Genomic DNA, 19,825 nt, shown 5'->3' with positions numbered 1-19,825 from the left:
TATGTACATCTAGATATTTGTTAGTATCCAAATAAGGATTTCTTGATGATTTTTTACCCATTAAAATTCTTCCAGGTTTTACTTGGAGGAATCTGTGCAGCGAAAACAGGTTGTAATGGGGGGAATGTTTGGTTTTGCAATACAGTTAAACAGATCCTGCATGGCTGTCATAGTTAGTACCTAGTCATCTTAAACAGGGAGTTGCAACCTCCCTATTCAACTTCCTTCAGGGGAAGATTGCATGTTGGGATGGGGTTCTCCACTCTGCAGGTCCCTTCTGCTAATTCCAACCAACTCTGAATGAGGGCCCTTTTGTCTTCTGAGACAAATAGATTCCACCCCAATGCCTGATAGACTCAGAGTACTGCTCTTGACAATGGTATGCAGAGAGTGAGGAGGACTGGAGTCGAGCACCATAAGGGAAAGAGAGAAATGGGACCACAACATAGTGGGTAGAGATACTGAACAGGACAAATACAGGGATTGAGAGAGGTTGAGCACCACGAAAATCATGAAGGCATGCAATACAGACTATGGTTGACTCCTGAACAAATCTCTCACAGAGAGAGCATTCGCTACAATATGACCACATTGTACCCATGCAGTGTACCACTTGGCCCATGATCTTACTTAGCCTGGGTCACTTCAAAATATGGGCACACAAGATCACAGACAATTCAAATTTACTTTTGACCTAAAGCAAAGTGACAAGAACTTTGGAGAAAGATCCAATTGTGCAAACAGACGCTGAGAAAATGGAGATTAAAGGTAATCTAGAAGTCAAGACCCATCTGCTCAATATAAAAACAAAGACGCTAAACTATTGATGGCAAGACTGATGCCTTGACCATGCAATTGGACCATCAAGTGGGGCTGGATAAACAAGGGTCTTGAACAGACATGGCTGAATGCCATATCTCAGACGAGAGTGACGTCACCACCTGGAATGATAACGTCTTGAAACTGGAGAAGGTCTTTGAAGTAATAAGGGAAAGGAACGCAGAGGTGGAGGCTAGATGGTGATGCAGTAGCGTAGGGTTATAGAGATACTGGAATCTTTTTCCTAGTCCTTTAGAGTGAAGAACGGTTCAAAGAGCAAGTATCCCATATGCACATGCAATTTTGCAAAAATCCTAAGCAGGAAGATACACAATAGAGGGCTAGTGATTATGACACAAAGCACATCTAAGTTAGCATTCTAGCATTCACACTATAGACAATACCTTGGGGTTACTTCCTGTATCACAGAGGCCTGATCGGCGTGTTGGGGTGGAACAGCAGCACAAGAAAGGTGAGACATTTACTCAGAGCCTGGCAACTATATATATTGATGTGGTTCAAAGCACCCATTGCTGTTTTCAAGCTAGCATTTCTGTTCTAGTATTTGGTGTGTTTTCCTTTAACTTTAGTTGCCTCACGTTTCAGACTCTTTTCCTTTCGAGATTAGGATTTTTACATTGCTGAGTTTGTATCTCTTCTCCTGCTAAGTCAAAGTAGAGCCTACTGCCTCTCCTCTTTCCTGGTCATGTGGAAGGCTTCCTAGTATTCATCCAAGATTATGAAAGCACTATCTGAGGGAGGGCTGGTAAATCACAGATACCAAGTGTAATACTTCTGCTGTAACTTTCTTCATTTATTGCAATATTACTGATACTCTGCCCCATTGTTATTCTACAGGTGATTGTTTTCTTACACACATACACCTACTTTCCTGGTTCCTTCAGTAATGTAAAGCTTCCCCACTGTGAATCTCCAAGAAATGGGCACCCAGCCATGGACAAAAGATCATACTGGGCCTGCAGTGTGTTAATGTGGTTTTCTTTTACCCATATCCCATATGTATTGCTGAACATGCATGCCCATGGAGCCCTAGCACAAGTATATGTCCTGGTGTACTACCTAGGCCGATTGTGGATTGTGAAACAACTATCCGTCTAACTAGAGAGAATTGTGACTCATTAACGTGAAGAAAAAAACCTCAACAACTGAACAAGGACTATACCATGATGTTCAGCTCCTTCCCGGAATGTTTTGTCGTGATCAATCAAGTTGGGGGGCTGGAGCAAGTAAGAGGGGGGTCCCAGCGAATTGATTTCTCATGCTAATTTGTTATTTGGTGTACATCGGTTCAGATGTTTTCAAAAGGGATTTATGTTTAAAGAAGTGCTTGGGATGGGAAGGGGTTAAAAAAATAGATATATCTGGACTACTGGAGTCCAGTTATACTCTGCTTGGCCACTTCAAAGGGGACTAGTCAAGAGGAGGGGGTGGGGGGGCGCGTGGTCAACTGCCGAAGATGGGGGACATCTGAAAGAGTAGTGTTGTATATATGTGCTTGCTTTGTTATGGCTACTTGGGGTCAGTAGTCCATTCTTTGTGTTTATGTCTTCTCAACCTCCCTTACTACCTATGAGTGTTCTATATGGTTTGTGAATGTTCCAGTCTTGGCAGTTGATGGTGGGACCTTTTTTTTTTGTGTTTTTAATATCGTTTGTGACATGGAAATAATCCTTGAAATTGTAAAACATATGGCTGAATTGCTCTTTTGATCTGCATTCGTAAACTGGATTAAACTACGGCATTAAGAGTACGGCGTTAGAGTGATTGTTTTGATGGTTATGTTAAACAGCACATATATATGGTGAGGTACCGAAGAAGCGCTAAAAGGAGTACCTTATTGGTTCTGTTTTTAAGTGCAGTTACAGAGCAGTAAAAGAAAAAAAAAGCAGGTGTGGCAGATGGAAGGAAAAAAATATAGACTTAAAGTCATAAGGAATGAAAATCAGACTTAAAGTCATTAGAAAGGATGCCACCTTTATAAAGTATTGAAGTTGTGAAAATTTTAAAGAGTTAAAATGCAAGTGGAAAATTGCAAAACATATGGGAAATTGAAAGACGCTAGTGGAAAAATTGCTAAGTAAATGGGAAACTGAAAGACGCAAGTGGAAAAGTGAAATTGCAAATGGGAAATTCCTATTTCAATATTTTCTTAGAGGAAATATTGCAACTTTTACCCCGCGTCAGGGTAAAGTAAGGACTGAGGAAGTGAGCCTTGGACCACGACCGGGAGAGGACAATGGTAGTCCCAGGACCGGCAAAACCAGTAACCGGGAGAGGACAATGGTAGTCCCAGGACCGGCAAAACCAGAAACCTGGAGAAGACAAAGGATGTCCCAGGACCGGAAGGGGACAAGGGAAAAGGAAAAAGGAATAAAGCGAGAGAACTAAAGTTCCAACCTATCTAGCGGTGGACAATGGATGTCCCAGAATCAGTACCGGGATAGGATTAAGAAAGGGAAAAAATGCGTCATTGACCAAGAGAGTTCACCACCTAGAGTGGTGACGACAAGAGTAAAAATGCGTCATTTGACCAAGAGAGTTCACCACCTAGAGTGGTGACGACAAGAGTTCCAGTACCACGAGATAAAATCGTGACATGGAGGTTCTTTCTACCGGTACAAATGTTCCGTGACTAGAGCCGGGGTTTTTAGCCCTTAGTACTGAGACAGCTTGTCGATAAAGAAATTTAATTCTAAGTCTAATGTAGAGGCCCGAACTACATCGAGAGGCCTTTAACCCAAGAAAAGAACCAGAACGTCATTTTGGACTGAAAGGAATCTGGCTAATGTTTTTTCTTAGGGAGCATTCTTCCAGAACGGTTGAGCATTAGAGGCGTTTGTTGAACTTTTATATCTTCAACTGTGTGCTGTAAGCCGCGACAGACGGAAAACTGATTGGAGAACGTAAGCTGTCTCTTCCCGTTTTTGATGGCCACAAGGACGGATTGTAGAGAGTAGACTGTCTCTTTTTGTTTTTCGTCAATTGAAGGGAAGAAGGTGGTCATGTCATTGTTTATTGTGATATTTGTCATGATTCTCATTGTGATCCTCTTCTTATCCTGCCCTTTGCTTTCGTCATCTGGAAGTCCAAGAGGTTGTTGACCTCCTACATGTTTTATGTTTTCTTGCTTTTCCTTTTCATGCTTTAAGCTTTTGTTGGGTGTTTGAAGCGTTTATTGTGTTTTCTGTAAAGGAAGAAGATATGTTGTATATATGTGCTTGCTTTGTTATGGCTACTTGGGGTCAGTAGACCATTCTTTGTGTTTATGTCTTCTCAACCTCCCTTACTACCTATGAGTGTTCTATCTGGTTTGTGAATGCTCCAGTCTTGGCAGTTGATGGTCTGGTCAGCTAGCGAAGTGCTTTATCTCTGCTGTGCTATCTTAATAAATCTATCTTATAACTTGAAGACGTGTCCTGATGCCTATCTAATCTACTTACAACAAGTAGCTTCCGGGCCTGGGCCAAATAACCATGCCAAAACGGACCCCTGACAACCTGAGCCATCTACCCTGCCCACTGCTTCAAAACCGTTGCGGAGGTGCGGCCACAGGCACCTGTTGACTGCTGCACGAGCCCTGATACGTGCCAGGCCCGACCGTCTGAGACTGCTACCAACACCTTCCTGGTGCAGCTGCGTGGCGACCTTCTGGGCTCTCCGGGGCTCGTCGAGTGCCCAGCTTGGCCTACCTGCTGGGCCGCGGGCTTCCGGGTCGACCCCTGTTGCCTGCAGGGCTCCTACTTGCTGGGCTGGTGCCGCCAGAGATCAAGCGGCGGCATCGGCCGAGGGGGGGGAACAGGTGGGTCTAGCTAGCGGGCCGGACAGATCACAACGGGAGAGGCAAGACCCTCACAGAGAGATGCCTGGATGAGAGGGTCCCAAATACCTGTTCCGGTTACCCCAGGTGTGGACGGCCTGAAGGTGCTTGGCCCCTGCTATTGCTGACTGATGCCCGCTGAGATAGACTCTCCAAGCTGAGGTTCCGGAGGGGGCCGAGGATGGCTGGACCCTTTTGCCGGACCCAGATACTGGATTCACCCGTGGCGGATGATGACAGTGTGCTGGGTTGGCGACAGCAGACTTTTCCAATGAGAGACGCCAGTATCTGTCCACTATCGAGCGACCTCCCGTCTGGATTGTATGACCCTGAATAATCGCTCGTTGCGTAGTGACCGGGGGGAACATCCGGTGAGTCCTACCTGCTTCCTCCGCCCCCCGCCCATAGAGCAACTGTGACATTCCCAGTGAGGACTGAGCCCGCCGCGCTGCTCCTTTGGTGGATTTAGGCCGAGCTCAGAGCTGTGCGGGCTGGCGGGCCCTGGGGCCGAGGGGTGGTCCAGCCTACCATGAGGCTTGGCCCGGTCTGCATGAATGGCTGGGCACTCTCCCCCTGACAGGAGGCTTGAGTGCCATCTGCTGAATGGCGCGAAACCCTTGGGAGCCCGCCGGGGAACCGCGCCGAGGTCCGATTTCCACTTTACAGGCACCAGTACTAACTGAGGCCTACCACTGGGAGATGCCGTGCCAGAAGGGGCGCACTGCAAGACCTGTATCGATCCTCTGAGGGTACAGTGCCTACATTGGGAGAGACAGGTATGGATTCTGCAGCAGAAACGCACTGCTAATAACACGCATGGAGTTGGGCGAGATCTGCTGTGGAACCTTGCGGTGCGACTGAACAGCCCCAATTCTGGCCCAGTGACTGTACTCCTGCACGCAGGCTGGATCCCCGTCACTAGAAGCCCCGGGCACGGAGTGTGGATACTACAAGAAAACTGTGACAGGGAGACTGTTGGGGAGGCCCCTTCTGCCCCTCCTGCTTTCAAGTACGGATCCTCTGTATGCAGTAGAGGGTCTAACCTAGATGACCCACAGCCATAGAATGGGCCAAATAAAGGGGAAACAGCTGGATCATGGACCCTCAGGAGGGGCACAAATGACACTAACGGATGATTCATCTCCCATGATCACAGGGCACCCTACTGTGGATCCCTCTCCCCCTGAAAAATTAAACACCATCATCAAGAAAAACAGAGAATCCTTGCGGTACTGAAGCAGCAATTGGGAGCTCTCACTACTGATGTCAGCCTCCTCAGAGCCGACCATAAGAAGTCATAGAAGAAGATTCGAATCAATACAACACTCTCTGACATGGCCCTGTGGCGCAATGACCAGTCTGAGGTGGTTGTTTGGCTTTAACATCAGCTTGTGGAGCTCCAGAACTGGGTAGAGGACGCTGAAGGGCACTCAGGAAGAAACAACGTTAGAATAATTGGCCTACCCGAAAACTGCGAAGGTAATAACCCCACTCAATTTATTAAACACTGGTTGCGCACCGCGGTTGCCACTGAAGATCTTACTGCAATGTTTAATGTTTAATGTTGAAAAAGCGCACAGGGCCCACACTGGAGGTCGAACACCGGGAGCACCGCCCATGCAAATTGTGGCCCAGGTCCTCAACTATAGGGATAGAGATACTCTTCTCCGCAAGCACGAAAAAATGCATCCATACAATACGAGAACACCAGAATCTCTCTGTTCCCGGACTACACTGTACAGGTCCAGAGCCAGAGGGCCTCCTACCAAGAGATCAAGAAACACCTGCAACATCTCAATCTTCAATATGCCCTCCTCTTCTCAGCTCACATCAAAATCCTTCACAAGCACACAAGCCATTTCTTTGATAACCCCGAAGTGGCATGGTCCTGCATTGAGGACAATCACCCACCCACACATAATCAACGACGCAAACAAGTCACACAACGATGCACAATAAGTCCTCACTGAGACGGGAAGTCACTCCCCCCCCTCACCCCCAAGAACAGATGCGGGAGGTTAGATGTAGGGCGCTCCAGACTGTGGCTGCCCTGCGAGACCCAGGATCTCTGGCCAAGGATGGGAAGTTGTCCGACAGCACGGCTCACACAGACTCTTATAGCAGCATTGCACTCTTCCCCTCGATAACCCCACAAATAGTAAGAGACATGTTAGGCTGAAACAGGCCCTTGACCACTGTCTGGGTATAACGCTGCATGGGTGCTTGAATTATACTCGTCTATTCCCCAGACACACAAATATATGGGGCACACTGGACGCAACAGCTGTACTTACTGGCTATCTACAAGCTACAGGGCCCATGCAAAGCAGGAGACTCTAATTATGAGATCTGTATATTACTGGCACAACAAGGCAGGTTTTACTCATGACACCACCTAGATTTTATGGGGGATTGGGTGGTTGGTCATGGTGCCGGGAGCCCATTAGCACAGGATACGTCTTAAGGCCTCACTAGCAGATGCGGATGGCCAATGCATCTAATATAATCCCCTGGGTGAAAGCACGTAACTCATTACAATGGTTGCCTTCTAAGGTTTATGTTTGGTCGAACACAGTTTCTAGGTTGTAACGTGTATTTGGGACATTAATGTTAACTATGTTGGGGCTACAATGGGTGCGTCCTTCCAGTCAACACCGCTTCAGACCCCTTGGTTGCTGCCACAGGGGCGAATCTGACACACATGGCTATGGTACAATACTATAACTTGAAACCTGGAATATGAGGGGGATGGGCTCAGTCCATAAACGTCATAAAAAATACACCCAACTTTGCAGTCATAAGTCCCAGATCGTATTTTAACAAGAGACACACCTAACTTCCTTGGAAGGCCCATACAGACACCCAGAACAGATTAAACAAAACCTTTCGGGAATATTATGAACATTTATAAACGGCTGCTCCGGAGGCAGACCCTCAGGCAATCAGTGATTTCTTAAACACGATTCAATTGCCCAAGATATCCGTGGCAGATGGAGTGGCGCTTGGAGGGCCGATTCAGCGACGGAGATTCGGGAGGCTATTAGGGATCATCCCTGTAACAAAAACTCAGGGCTAGATGGCCTACCCGTGGAGTCATACGCCACCTTCGCTAAGCACTTGGTCCCCGGTAGGAGCGCCTATACCGCACCTCACTGGATGGGGGCACACTACCCCCAACCACAGTATAAGCCCTGGTAACATCACTGCCGAAACCGGGCAGAGACCGTTCAGATAACATGGCATACAGTCCCTGTCACTCCTAAACACAGAGTATAAAAAATTAAGCAAAGTTCTGGCGAGCCGACTCCTCCCCTTTCTCTCAAAACTCATACACATAGATCAATGCGGATTTGTGCCCAGCCGGAGTACATCCCTAAATATACGCAGGTTCTATCAAGTAGTATGTGCTCTTCTAGATCACTTCCCCAACGCAGGGTGCCTCTCCCTAGACCTCCACCAAGCTTTTGATACCCTTAGCTGTGAGTACATGTTGGCAGCTCTCCAACAATACGGGGTCTCCCAAGAGTTTATCCGCTGGGTCACATTATTGTACACTTCCCGACGGCACGGGCCCACACGGAATCACACATCTCAGGTCCCTACAAGATACAGCGAGGGACCAGGCAGGGGTGCCCATTGTTCCCTATTTTTTCCGTGCTGGCCTTGGAGCCCATCGTTCACATGCTGCATCGTGATGCGGTACACTGGGGAATCCCGTATAGGGCAGACGATGCATGCACTGTCTCTATATGCCGACGATATTATACTATACACCAGGGACCTCTAGAGCAGTTTCCAAACTGTGGCTCAAATCTTCTCCCACTTTCATTTAATCTCAGGGCTCACCATTAACTTGAATAAATCACACGCATAGGCGGAGATGGCTGTTGTCCCGACATATTTAAATACATGGGAGTCCAAGTGTATAGATCCCAACGGAACCTATTTGTAGGTAACCTACAAAGAGCGATCACTGCTTTGTGGTCCCAAATTGCTTTTTGGACATCGATCCCGTTATCAGTGGCGGGACATTTAGCCATTGCAAAAATGGGCATGTTGCCGCGTGTACTAAACTTTTTCACCAACTTGCCGGTAGTGATCCCGACTACTACTTTCAAAACACTGAATAGGTTAATGACCGATTTAATATGGGGCACAAGCAGGAGCCGAGTCAGTCTGGCAAAACTACAATTACAATCTGACGCCGATGGCACAGGAGCATTAGATTTGAGGGCTTACTGCATGGCAAGCCAACAGCAAAGACTCTCTTACTGGCTAGCGGGCGTAATCTACAGAAGATAGCGTACACTCCTAGTATGGTTGCGCGTGGCTTGCTGTACACCACATCGACTACATACGATGTCCTCTGCAGGAGGGGTGAACTGTCTGAGATGCACAGAACAAGACGCTGACCTACTACATGTTTTGGTCCTGCTCTGCCGTCTCCACATACTGGAAACAGATAGCTGTTTCATTGCAGGAGGTGATGGCACACATGGAACACGGCTGAGAGTTGCATACTGGGCTTGGATCCACATCCAAAGGATTACAAAGTACAGGCAAAATTTGCAGACTTGGCGCTCATACTGGCGAAATGCCTCATAACTAGGTGCTGGAAATCAGCGCTCCTGCCTACCTTGCCACGCTGGAGGGAGGAGATGGAGCAAAGGGGTCTGGCAGAAAGTGGGGCATTAAGCAGAGAGGAACACCACGGACTGAGGAAAAAGCCAACTGCTATGTCCTGGGATCTCCTATTGTAGTCCTTCAAAGCGTTAAGACACAAACGTACCCCAACCAAACACAGGTGACTCACAGGAAGATATAATTGGGCTCTAGTGCCGATTGCAGCCAAATATAGAGCCATGATACAGGTGAATTTAAGAGCCAGAGTTGCAAGGAGATAGCAATCCTCGAACATACCTCCCTATCCCCAGACACCACATACTGATACTTGCACACTATGACTCTTGCTGCTGACGCACAATACAAACTGGATAGAATACCCCCCTCTTCTCTCTTTCTTTACTGTCTGCTACTGAGGACACACCCTTTGATTGGTGGGTGGGGAGGGTACTTGTTGCAATACTGTTGCACTAGTAATGCACGTCACACTGTTCCTGTACTATTGCTTTATTATTACACATCACTGGACCAGATCGTCTATCACTATAGTACATGATCCCTTTGCCTATATACAAATGGATTTATACACCTATGAGTTTGAGTTTGAGTTTTAAAGTACTTGTAAAGCGCTCGTACACCTGCGGTTTCTTGGCGCTACTGCTAACCAGATCCAGGGCCAGACGACGGGGGAGACTGCTGGGGGTTTAATCAAAGAATTTTGTGAACAAATGGGCTTTGAGATGTTTGCGATATTGCGGGTACAGGGAAATGGATCGCAGAGCTAGGGGAAAGGAGTTCCAGAGGATGGGGGCAAGGGTAGCAAATTTCGAACCACCCCACTTCTTTGTCCGATAGCGTGGGATAGTGAGGAGGGACTGGGAAGAGGAGCGGAGTTCCCTAGTGGGTACATAGGGGGTGATCTCTGAGGAGATAAATGCTGGAGCCAAGTCCAGTCGGGCCAAAAAGGTAATGGAGGCGAGCTTGAATTGGATACGGGCTTGCACAGGGAGCCAGTGCAGGGATTTCAAGAGGGGGGAGGAACGGTGAAATTTGGGAAGATTGAAGACCAGGCGGGCCGCCTGGTTTTGTATCTGCTGCAAACGCCGTAAACTATATGCAGGGATACCTGCATATAGGGCGTTGCCGTAGTCCAGGCGGGAGACCACCATGGCTAAAATGATGAGTTTGAGAGCTGAGAAAGTGAAGAAACGGGACACCCTGCGTATAATGCGCAGTGAAAGGAAAGAGGAAGATACCACAGAGCTAACCTGGGAGTGAAGGGTGAGTTGAGAGTTCAGTTTTATGCCGAGGGTTTTAACAGAGGTAGAGGGTTCCGGAGAGGGGCCAAGAGAAAGGGGCCAGAAGAGAGGGGACCAGGGGCTGGATGAACCACCCGTCAACACCAGCTCGGTCTTGTCAGGGTTGAGTTTAAGGTGATTGTGGCTCATCCAGTCCCGGATGTGGAGCATGACAGATTGAAAATTAAGGATAGAAGAGGGGGAAGAGGAGAGGTTAAAGACCAGCTGGAGGTCATCCGCATAATTAAATACGGAGACCTCCATTTGTTGGAGAGAAAAGATAAGAGGGGCAATATAGAGATTAAACAGGAGGGGGGAAAGGGAGGAGCCTTGGGGAACCCCGCACTGGACTTTTCGGATGTCCGCTGTAAAATCACCCAGGCGAACGGCCTGGGTGCGGTCGCTCAGGAAGGATGAGAGCCAGACCAAGGCGGTCCCTCCGATCCCGGCCGCCCTGACACGGGAAAGCAAGATGGTATGATCCACCGTGTCAAAGGCGGCCGAGAGGTCGAGGAGCACAAGGGCCTGGCGCCGGTTAGTATCCATACCCTCCCTGAGGTTGTCCAAGACCGAAATAACAACGGACTCCGTGGAGTGTGCGGGGCGGAAGCCGGCCTGGCGGGGAGCAAGAGCACCATAAGTCTCTACAAAGGAGCTCAAAGCGCCCGTGACATGGCGCTCGAGCACCTTTGCCAGAAAAGGTAAGAGGGAGATGGGGCGGAAATTGGCAGGGACAGAGGGGTCAGCCCCAGGTTTTTTTAGAATCGGAACAATAATCGCAGACTTCAAGGGGGAAGGAACTACACCTTTAGCCAGAGAACTGTTGAGGAGGTGAAGGGGAGGGTCCGGACAGGCGACAAAGATGTGACGGAGAATGTGAGCAGGACAGGGGTCAAGTGGAGAGCCAGATTTAACCAAGGGTACCAAGGAAGACAGGGCTTCCTTAGATATGGGGGGGAGGGCAGTGAGTTGTCCCTTGGGAGGGGGGCATTGGGGATCAACAAAGGAGAAAGAAGGGGGCGGGATGTTAGCTTTAATAGTAGAAATTTTATGGATAAAATAGTTGTTGAGGGAGTGGCAGAGATCCTCGGAGGGGGCGGGCTTCAAAGTTGTTCTATCAGAGAGCGCCAGGTTATGGACAATCGTGAAAATCTCCTTAGGCTGGTTTTCTGCAGCGAGGATTTTGGAGGAGAAGTAGGCGGTTTTGGCCACCACGATGTCTTTTTTATACTGGGTAAGGATGTTGGTATACTCCAGTCTTAAAGTGGGGTAATAACTTCGCCTCCAAGCCCGCTCCGCGCGGCGTACAGTAAGTTTGGTGGCCTTAAGGTCTGTGTTGAACCACCGGTTGGCATCCTTGTCGCGCTTGGAAGTAATGCGTTTGAGCGGGGCAACTGAGTCACTGCCAACGGAGAGCCACTGATCTATGGCCTCAACCTGGGAGAGAGTAGAGAGGCCCTGCAGGGAAGGGAGGGAAGTGATAAGAAGGGAAGAAAGATCTTCCGGGTTGACACGACCCCATGCTCGGACCCAGATGTTTTTGGGGCGAGGGGGATGGGCTGGGGGGTGAATAGGTAGGGAAAAAGAGATAAGGTGGTGGTCGGACCAAGTGCAAGGCGAAATGGAGAGGAATTCCACGGGACAGTTTAGGGACCAGATCTGGTCAAGAATATGACCCTTGGTGTGGGTGGGGGAAAGGACGTAGGGAGTGAAGTTGAGGGATTGGAGGGTTTCAGAGAATTCCTTAGAGGACGAACATTCAGCTGGGTCGGAAGGCCAGAAGTTGAAGTCGCCGAGGAGTAGGATAGAGGAGTTATTGACTGTAATGGTAGCCAGGACTTCCAGAAAGTCAGGGAGGAATTGTAAAGGGGATTGAGGAGGACGGTAAGTGAGAAAACAGGTCAGAGGGGAGTAATGGAAGTAGTGCGAATAACCAAGTATTCGGTGGTCGCGATATCAGGCAGGGACAGAGTTTGAAAGGGGAGATCGGTGCGTGCGATGACCGCCACGCCGCCTCCAGCTCTGCCGGGAGGGCGATCAGCCCGAAGGGCGTAGTAGGAGGCCGGTAAGGTGGCTAATAGGGCGGGGAGGGAGTCGTCGCTGAACCAGGTCTCCGTTAGGAAAAGAAGATCAGGGGCTTGGAGATCCAGCATGACTGAGAGTTCATGTGCATGGGCGACTGCTGACCGAGTGTTGAGGTAGAACACCGTGAGGGATTTAGGGATAGTGGGAAGAGTGTTGCTACTGGACGAGAGAGAAGGGTCAACTATGGGAAGGGGGATGTGAGAGGGAGCGGCGGGAGAGAGACCAAGAGAGAGGATGCGGGAACAGGTAGAGGTAGCGATGGGCCAGGGTCCCTGGAGTTTGTGTAGTTGGTCCGGGGTATAGGTGGTGAGCGGGGCGGAGTGGCGCGCCCCTAGCCCCGGACAGTCGCGGACGGGCGCAGACGGGCTTGCCTTAGGCGCGCCTATATACCTATATACTTTAATCCTATTTCTGGGTTCGAGATGCAACATTGTATACGTGCCTTTTTACTTGTCTTCTTTTTTCTTTTTCTTTCAGAAAACCCAATAAAATTTGGTATGAAAAGAAAAAAAAAGGGGGGGGGGTAGTCAATACTGGTTGTTGGTCACAACCGTAACATTATGTTGTGGCAGCCATTACAGGACTAGGGACATGGCTCCTGCAGCCTGAAAATTAATAAACATAATATATATAAGCGGCATGGGAGGGTACAAAAGGGACCCCTCTTACTTGGCTGACCACAACACGGACAACATGCTGAGGCACCCATTAAAGGACTCAGGCTCATGGTCCCCACTGAAATGCATTGTAGTGAATGGCAGGTTTTGAGGGACATAAAAAAGAGAACATTTAAAGGGTGATAACAGATTTTTATTAACAATATAAGTCATTTGTTCGTGGTATCATAAAAATGTAGGAATTGTGGTGTGTTCTAAGTTGATTTTACCCAGTGAACAAAGCTGATCTGTTCCTCTGCTGTGATTTGATGAACCATGTTTGAGTGAAAACTGCTTTTTCACGCGATTTTCTCAAAAAAAGTTAGGGAACGTACTCAAGAAGATAACATGTAAGTACCATTTTTTGTTTAACTGTTTTCATTAATACAAAGTTTGCCAGTACACCGAAACAGATACATTGCACATAGTAGATATGCATTCTTGGTACAAATTAAAGCATTAGTGAGCAGCAGTGTTTGACAGCACATTTTTCCACAGGTTGTTTCCAGGAGGGATAAAGGAACAGGGCGCCTCCCACCAACCCTCTCCCCACCGTGTGGGTTTCGGCCTGGGGGAGTAGCCACTGGTCCCCCTCCCTCTCGTGCCTCTGACTCAATCCGGTGCGCGACTGTTGTCACTGTCATCATTTCCTATCTCTAGACCATAGTGTCTCAGCCATGGGGTCCAGAGATCTTGGTGAAATCTTTGGAGCAGCCCGGGCTTTAAATGTCACCCTTTCTGCAACCATATATAAATCCATACCCGCCCCTGCAAGTGTAGGGAGATCGGTGGATTCTCAGTATCTAGCAAGGTCTCTTTTGGCCACTACCAGTCCCAGGTTGCATAATAAAAGTTTGGTACGAGGTAGATCAATTTCTGTGGAGACTCCCAGCAGCACATGTTTGGCCTCCCTGCGGAAATGGGCCTCCAGTATCGCGCTCAGCTTCCCCAATATCTGGTTCCAGTGGATCTCTATAAGAGGACATTCCCATAATGTGTGTATGTATGTGCCACGTTGAGTTTTACATCTCAGGCAATTGTGTGAGTCTGCCTTCCCCATGGTATAAAGACGCGCCCTGTCAAAATATACTCTGTGCAAGATCTTGTATTGCACCAAGCGTAGTCGTAGCTTAATCGCGACTTCCCTCGGGTGCATTAGGGCCTCCCCCAAGCCAATGTCTGGTAACTGCCCTGTTGTAGTTTCCCATCTGGATCTAAGGGGCCCCAACCTATCTGGGATATTATTAATTAATGTTTTATAGGTCCAAGAGACTGCTTTGTCCAGGATTTCCTCCTGCAGTGGTCTACCTTCGAGTGGGGGTGAATTCAGGGAGTTCAGTGAGGTTCATCGCCTCTGCTTTCCAATCATGTTGTAGTTGCAGAAATTTATATCTTTGGGAATTGTGTATCCGGAATGCAGCCTGGAGCACCTCGAAGGAAATGAATAACCCTGGGCGTAGTTGTGCTACTCGTAGCTACGTGAAGTGCACTTCGCACTATGCGAGATACGCGTAGCACTACGCGAGGTGCGTAGTGCGCTGTTCACGATGATTGCACAGTGCCGTCATTGAAAACGTCATCTTACACAGTGCGAGCTGTTGTTTTCTGCCGCTCGAGGTGATTTTTACTCGAGCGGCAGCTTTCTCAACGCAGACTGGTAGTTTCTCATCGCGAGCGGTCACGAGCATACGCGACTACTCGCAATGAGAAACCTGACCTCCCCACGTTGAAAATCTCGCCGGGAGGTTTATTTTCCACGCTTGCGATCGGCAACTTGATGTTGCTGATCGCAAACGAGGAAAAAGTCTCGCCGGGATGTCATTTTGCTCACTTGTGGTCGCCAACTTGGCGTTGAGAACTGAGAGCGAGCAAAAAATGCCAACTATGCTACGCGATTTTGCACTGTGCTACGTGCAATTCGCGTAGCACGAAGTAGCTCAAACTACGCAAACTTCACGAGCGTAGCGTAGTTGTCCGCCCAGGGTTAGAAATTAAGGTCCCTTTCTTAAGTATATCGCCCAGTCTGGAGATTCCTACTATGTCCCACCTTTTAAATCCTTGGAGTCTGTTTATCTCTGGCAGTCTCGCCCCCCTTCCAGAGTGGTGTCACCTTCGTCGGTTTGTTGTCCCCTTTCATTTGGTGTTCGAGCTTTTTCCATGCCTCCACAACCCTCTGTGTGGCGGAGAGTAATCTGCTGGTGTCCCTATCCCCGTATAAATAGTGTATGTATGAAAGCTGTCGAAATTGTAGTCTTTCCAAGGGGTAAGTGGGGTGGTCTCCGGACATGCGTTTCCATTCATTAATGACTATCAGGTGTGCCACCCCTTAGTAAGACTGTATGTCAGGTAAGGCTATCCCTCCATTGGATTGGTTGCGTTGAAGTGTGTATAGTGCTATACGCGGGTGTTGCCCCTCCCAGAGAAGTGTGCGTAGCTACGCATTGATGGCTGTGAAGTTTGACTCCGGGTTCAGACAGTATGTGTTTTGCAATACACATAGGAGTTTCTGGAGCGTTATCATTTCGTACATGGCGGCTCTCCCGAGAAGTGTCAGAGGGAGCCGTCTCCATCACACCACGTCTTCCCAGAAGTCTACCAGTATTCGTTTGATGTTACAGGTGAAGCATACTGCATGATCGGTAGAGACATAGAGCCCCAGGTATCGAAAGCCCTCTTTGGCCACCGTAGGTTGTTCTTGAATCAAGCGAACACCCCTCTACGTTGAGACTGGATTTGTCCCAATTAATATGGTACCCAAAGTGGTCACTAAATTCTCTAAATATCTGAAGTATCAACAAGAGTATCGTGTCTGGGTCACTAATGTATAATAGTACATCGTCCGCGTATAAGGAGATTTGCTCATCTCCTAAGAATCCGGTATCATCACTAAAACCACTCAAGTCTCGGTGCGCCCTGATTAGACACGCAAGTGGCTCCAGTCCCAATGCAAATAATAGTGGGGACAACTATCACCCCTGTCTAGTGCCTCTTTTCACTGAGAAGTCCACCGTCTCGCCATTAACGCGCACTCTCGCTCTGCGGTTGGTGTATAGCAGTTCTATCCACGCCATGAAGGCAGGTCCAAAACCAAACTTCAGCGAGGCTGACGCAAGAAAGGCCAGTGAACCACGTCAAAGGCTTTCTCTGCATCTAGAGAGAGGAGGGTGTGAGGGGCCAGCCTACTTCTGACGGTTTCTAGCCAATAAGCCAAGCGGTGGAGGTTAAAGCGTGTGGTGCGTTTGGGCATGAAGCACGACTGATCACAGTATATCAGTGAGGTGATCACTGTGAATAGATGAGACGCCAGGATTGATGCCAATAATTTGGTTTTCACATTAAGTAACAATATCGGGCGATACGAAACACATTTTGCGTGGAGTTTCCTGGGTTTGTGGATCGCCACTATGGTGGCTTGACGCAGGTGGAAGTGTCCCTTTCGCCAACACTGCATTGTACATGTTCAGAAGGTGTGGGCTAGTAGGCTGGCATTGCCACTGAAAAATGCAGATGGCAATCCATTTGGTCCCGGAGTTTTCCCAGGTTTTTGCCTGGAGAACGCGTCTGCCACTTCTTGTAGTGTAAAGTTGCTATCAAGGGCCGTTCGGTCCTCGTGCGTGATCTTGGGGGTGTGAATGGTACAAAGGTAGTTATTTATTCGCGCCTCGTCCACTAAGGGTATGTCCTCATAGAGGGCTCTGTAGTAGCGAGCAAATGCAAATGCAACTGCCACCGCTTGTGCAATCGTGTGAACCATCCCGTTCGCCTAAATTTCCACCACCCACCTTGCCTCCCTCTCCCTGTTGCCTAGCCAACTCTTGCTCCACTAGCATTCAGTACTCTCTTGCATCACCGCCATCTGGCTAAGCAATTGTGTATCTGGGGTGGGACTAATGTGTCTCTCTAGGTTAAGAAGTTTCTGTTCTAAGGCCTCGATCTGACAAGTATCTTCTTTCGTTTTTGGGCTTTTATGTTTTGCGCTCTGTCCCGCAGCACTGCCTTTGTTGCCTCTCATAATTTTACTGCCGAGGGCACTGTGCCTTCGTTTTCACAAAAGTACAGCTCTGTGGCTTTGCGGATTTCCTTGGCTACTATATGGTAGTGTAAGTCCCATGCCAACATCCTCCATTCCTGCCACGACCTAGAGGTGCTCCCACCCACCGTCAACCACAAAAGTGAATAGTCATATATGACTCTAGCGAAATACTCTCCACTTTCAACTTCGCCCAACTCACCGGCGGGTACGAAAGGTAGTCCAGTTTGAAGAAGGTTCTATGAGCCCCTGAGAAGTATGAGTATCCACGCACTCTGGGATTGTGTCTACGCCAGAGGTCAATTAGCCCTAGTGAGTCTACAAACTCGGCTAATGGGATAGGTATGCGTGTCCCTTCATTAACCTTGGAGTGGTCTATATCGTCCAGTACGTCATTAAAATCCCCACCCATGGGAGGGGGTGCACGTGATGTCGTCATATTCCAGCTATGCAAGAGGGGTAATGATATTGATCAAACGGGGGGTCCCTTTTTCAGTTATTCGCACCGACACGGATGACCGAATTGCGCTTGTACATGGGCAACTGGGTGGAGCAAGTGTGTTACTGGTGAACGTGTACGGCCCGAATATCGATGATCCAGCCTTTTTCTATGATGTGTGGCACCGCATTCCGGAAGCAGAGATACTTTGGGGCGGCGATTTCAATGTGTGTTTGGATATGACTGTGGACCGCATGGGTAGTGAGACTACGCGGCCCAAGCAGGCGTCAGAGGCACTGTTGGGACTGATAGATGCTGGTCGATTGTGGGATGTGTGGCGATTGCCGCACTTTGTGGCACGTGAGAGTACTTTTGTCTCCTCTGTTCATGGGACCTGGTCTCGCCTAGATTTCTGGTTGGTCACTGAAGCTGCGTGTACCTGGGTGGTGGATGTCCGTCACATGGCTCGGACGCTCTCGGACCATTCTCCTGTGCTCCTGAAGCTGCAGGTCCCTCGGTGCCAGCGGACTCCATTCACCATGACTGCAGCCATTCTCGCTATCCGACGCTGTTTTTAAGCATGACATTGGGGAGGCTATTCATCATTTTTTTAAGGAAAATGAAGGTTCGGTTGATAGCGCGGGCATCCTCTGAGAAGCATTTAAAGTGACCATTAGGGGGGGGTGTGCATGGGGGCACAGGCGGGCGTCTTGAGGGATCTGAGGTGTAGGATTCATAAATTGGCTGCAGAAATTTCCGCTCTAGAATGGTCCTACGATTTTGATCCTTCCCCATCAACACTCTTGGCAATTTTGGATTTGGTTACCAAACACAATGTGACGGTCGATCAGGAGATGGCCCATAGGTCTCGACACAGCAAGGCTCGTTATTATGGCGAGGAGGGAAGACCTAGTCGCTCCCTGTCTCAGAAGCTGGCTGATCCCCGTGGCCCAGACTACATCAGAGAGATACTTGATGAGGCGGGGGAGGCACATTACACCACGGCGGACATTAGTGGTACCATATAGGAGCCCTACCTGTTTCAAGCAACCCACTGGGAAAAACTAAGCATAAATGTGGGGTACAGCGGGACCCACTTGGGATTTATGAGAAATTTGTGGGCTGCAAATACCAAGGTGCAATGGTGCACATGCCCATTTGAGCGGAGCAGTGAAAAACATTAAGAATGCAAATGTGCATAAGCCCACTGAGGAGGGATGCTTAAAAAGATTACACAGGTTTTCTACAATAGCGCTGCTGTTTCCTCCTTGCAAGTTGCCTGTGAAGAAGGGCAGTGGAATGCCCGAAACGCGTCTGGCCGAGTGGATGTGATTTGTAACAGGAAAGCTGATACCTCTGCAGTCCTCAAATTAAAGGATCAAACTTACCGTGTGGCGTATTCACTTGGAGGTGACTCTTTTTTGGGATATCTATATTTTTATTTCCCCATTCAGAGCAACATGACGCATTTCGCCCGGGTTTACCCGGGCTTGATCACATGATATGTCAAGACCACCTTGTGATTAAATAAAGTTACAGCCAAGAAAAACTCCTCCCATTCATTTCATGAAAATGGAAAACAGACTATGTATATATGAGAAAGTGACAGTGATAAACCTATAACATAACTTCGATTTGAAAACTTTTCCTGCTGGTAATCATTTTACTATCTTGTATTATAGGTATGTGCCATTTATAAATGTTTAAATAATTAAATCTTTAAACATTGAAATATTCAAATATTTAAAACATCCAAAACATTCAAAATACAGAGCAAGTGCCCAACATTTATTGGCATTAATATCATTACACTGTCTTAAACTATCAAACTTACATATCTCTGAAAAAGGAGTAAAGTGCTTAGTGCAAAACATGTGCAAATTTAACATCACATACATAAATAAATAAATGAATACAAATACTAGTTGACTATTAAAAACATAGATCGCCTGCATAATGTATGTGCGGATTATTTAAAGCAGAAAGCAAAGGCGCCTGAAATTAACCGTTAATCAGTCATTATACTATTAAATGCTA

At 48.1% G+C, this 19,825-nt stretch overlaps 1 protein-coding gene across 6 annotated transcripts in view; it reads right to left on the bottom strand.

Moving 5' to 3' along the window:
• The window catches only part of KDM2B (lysine demethylase 2B), a 759,008-nt gene that overhangs the window by 612,533 nt on the left and 126,650 nt on the right, over positions 1–19,825 (bottom strand). The gene's annotated exons all lie outside the window — the stretch shown is intronic.

This window comes from Triturus cristatus, chromosome 11 (assembly GCF_964204655.1).
Source record: "Triturus cristatus chromosome 11, aTriCri1.1, whole genome shotgun sequence".
Taxonomy (NCBI): Eukaryota; Metazoa; Chordata; class Amphibia; order Caudata; family Salamandridae; genus Triturus; species Triturus cristatus.
Note: the sequence above shows the minus strand (reverse complement) of the source record. Positions and strands in the feature narration are given on the sequence as shown.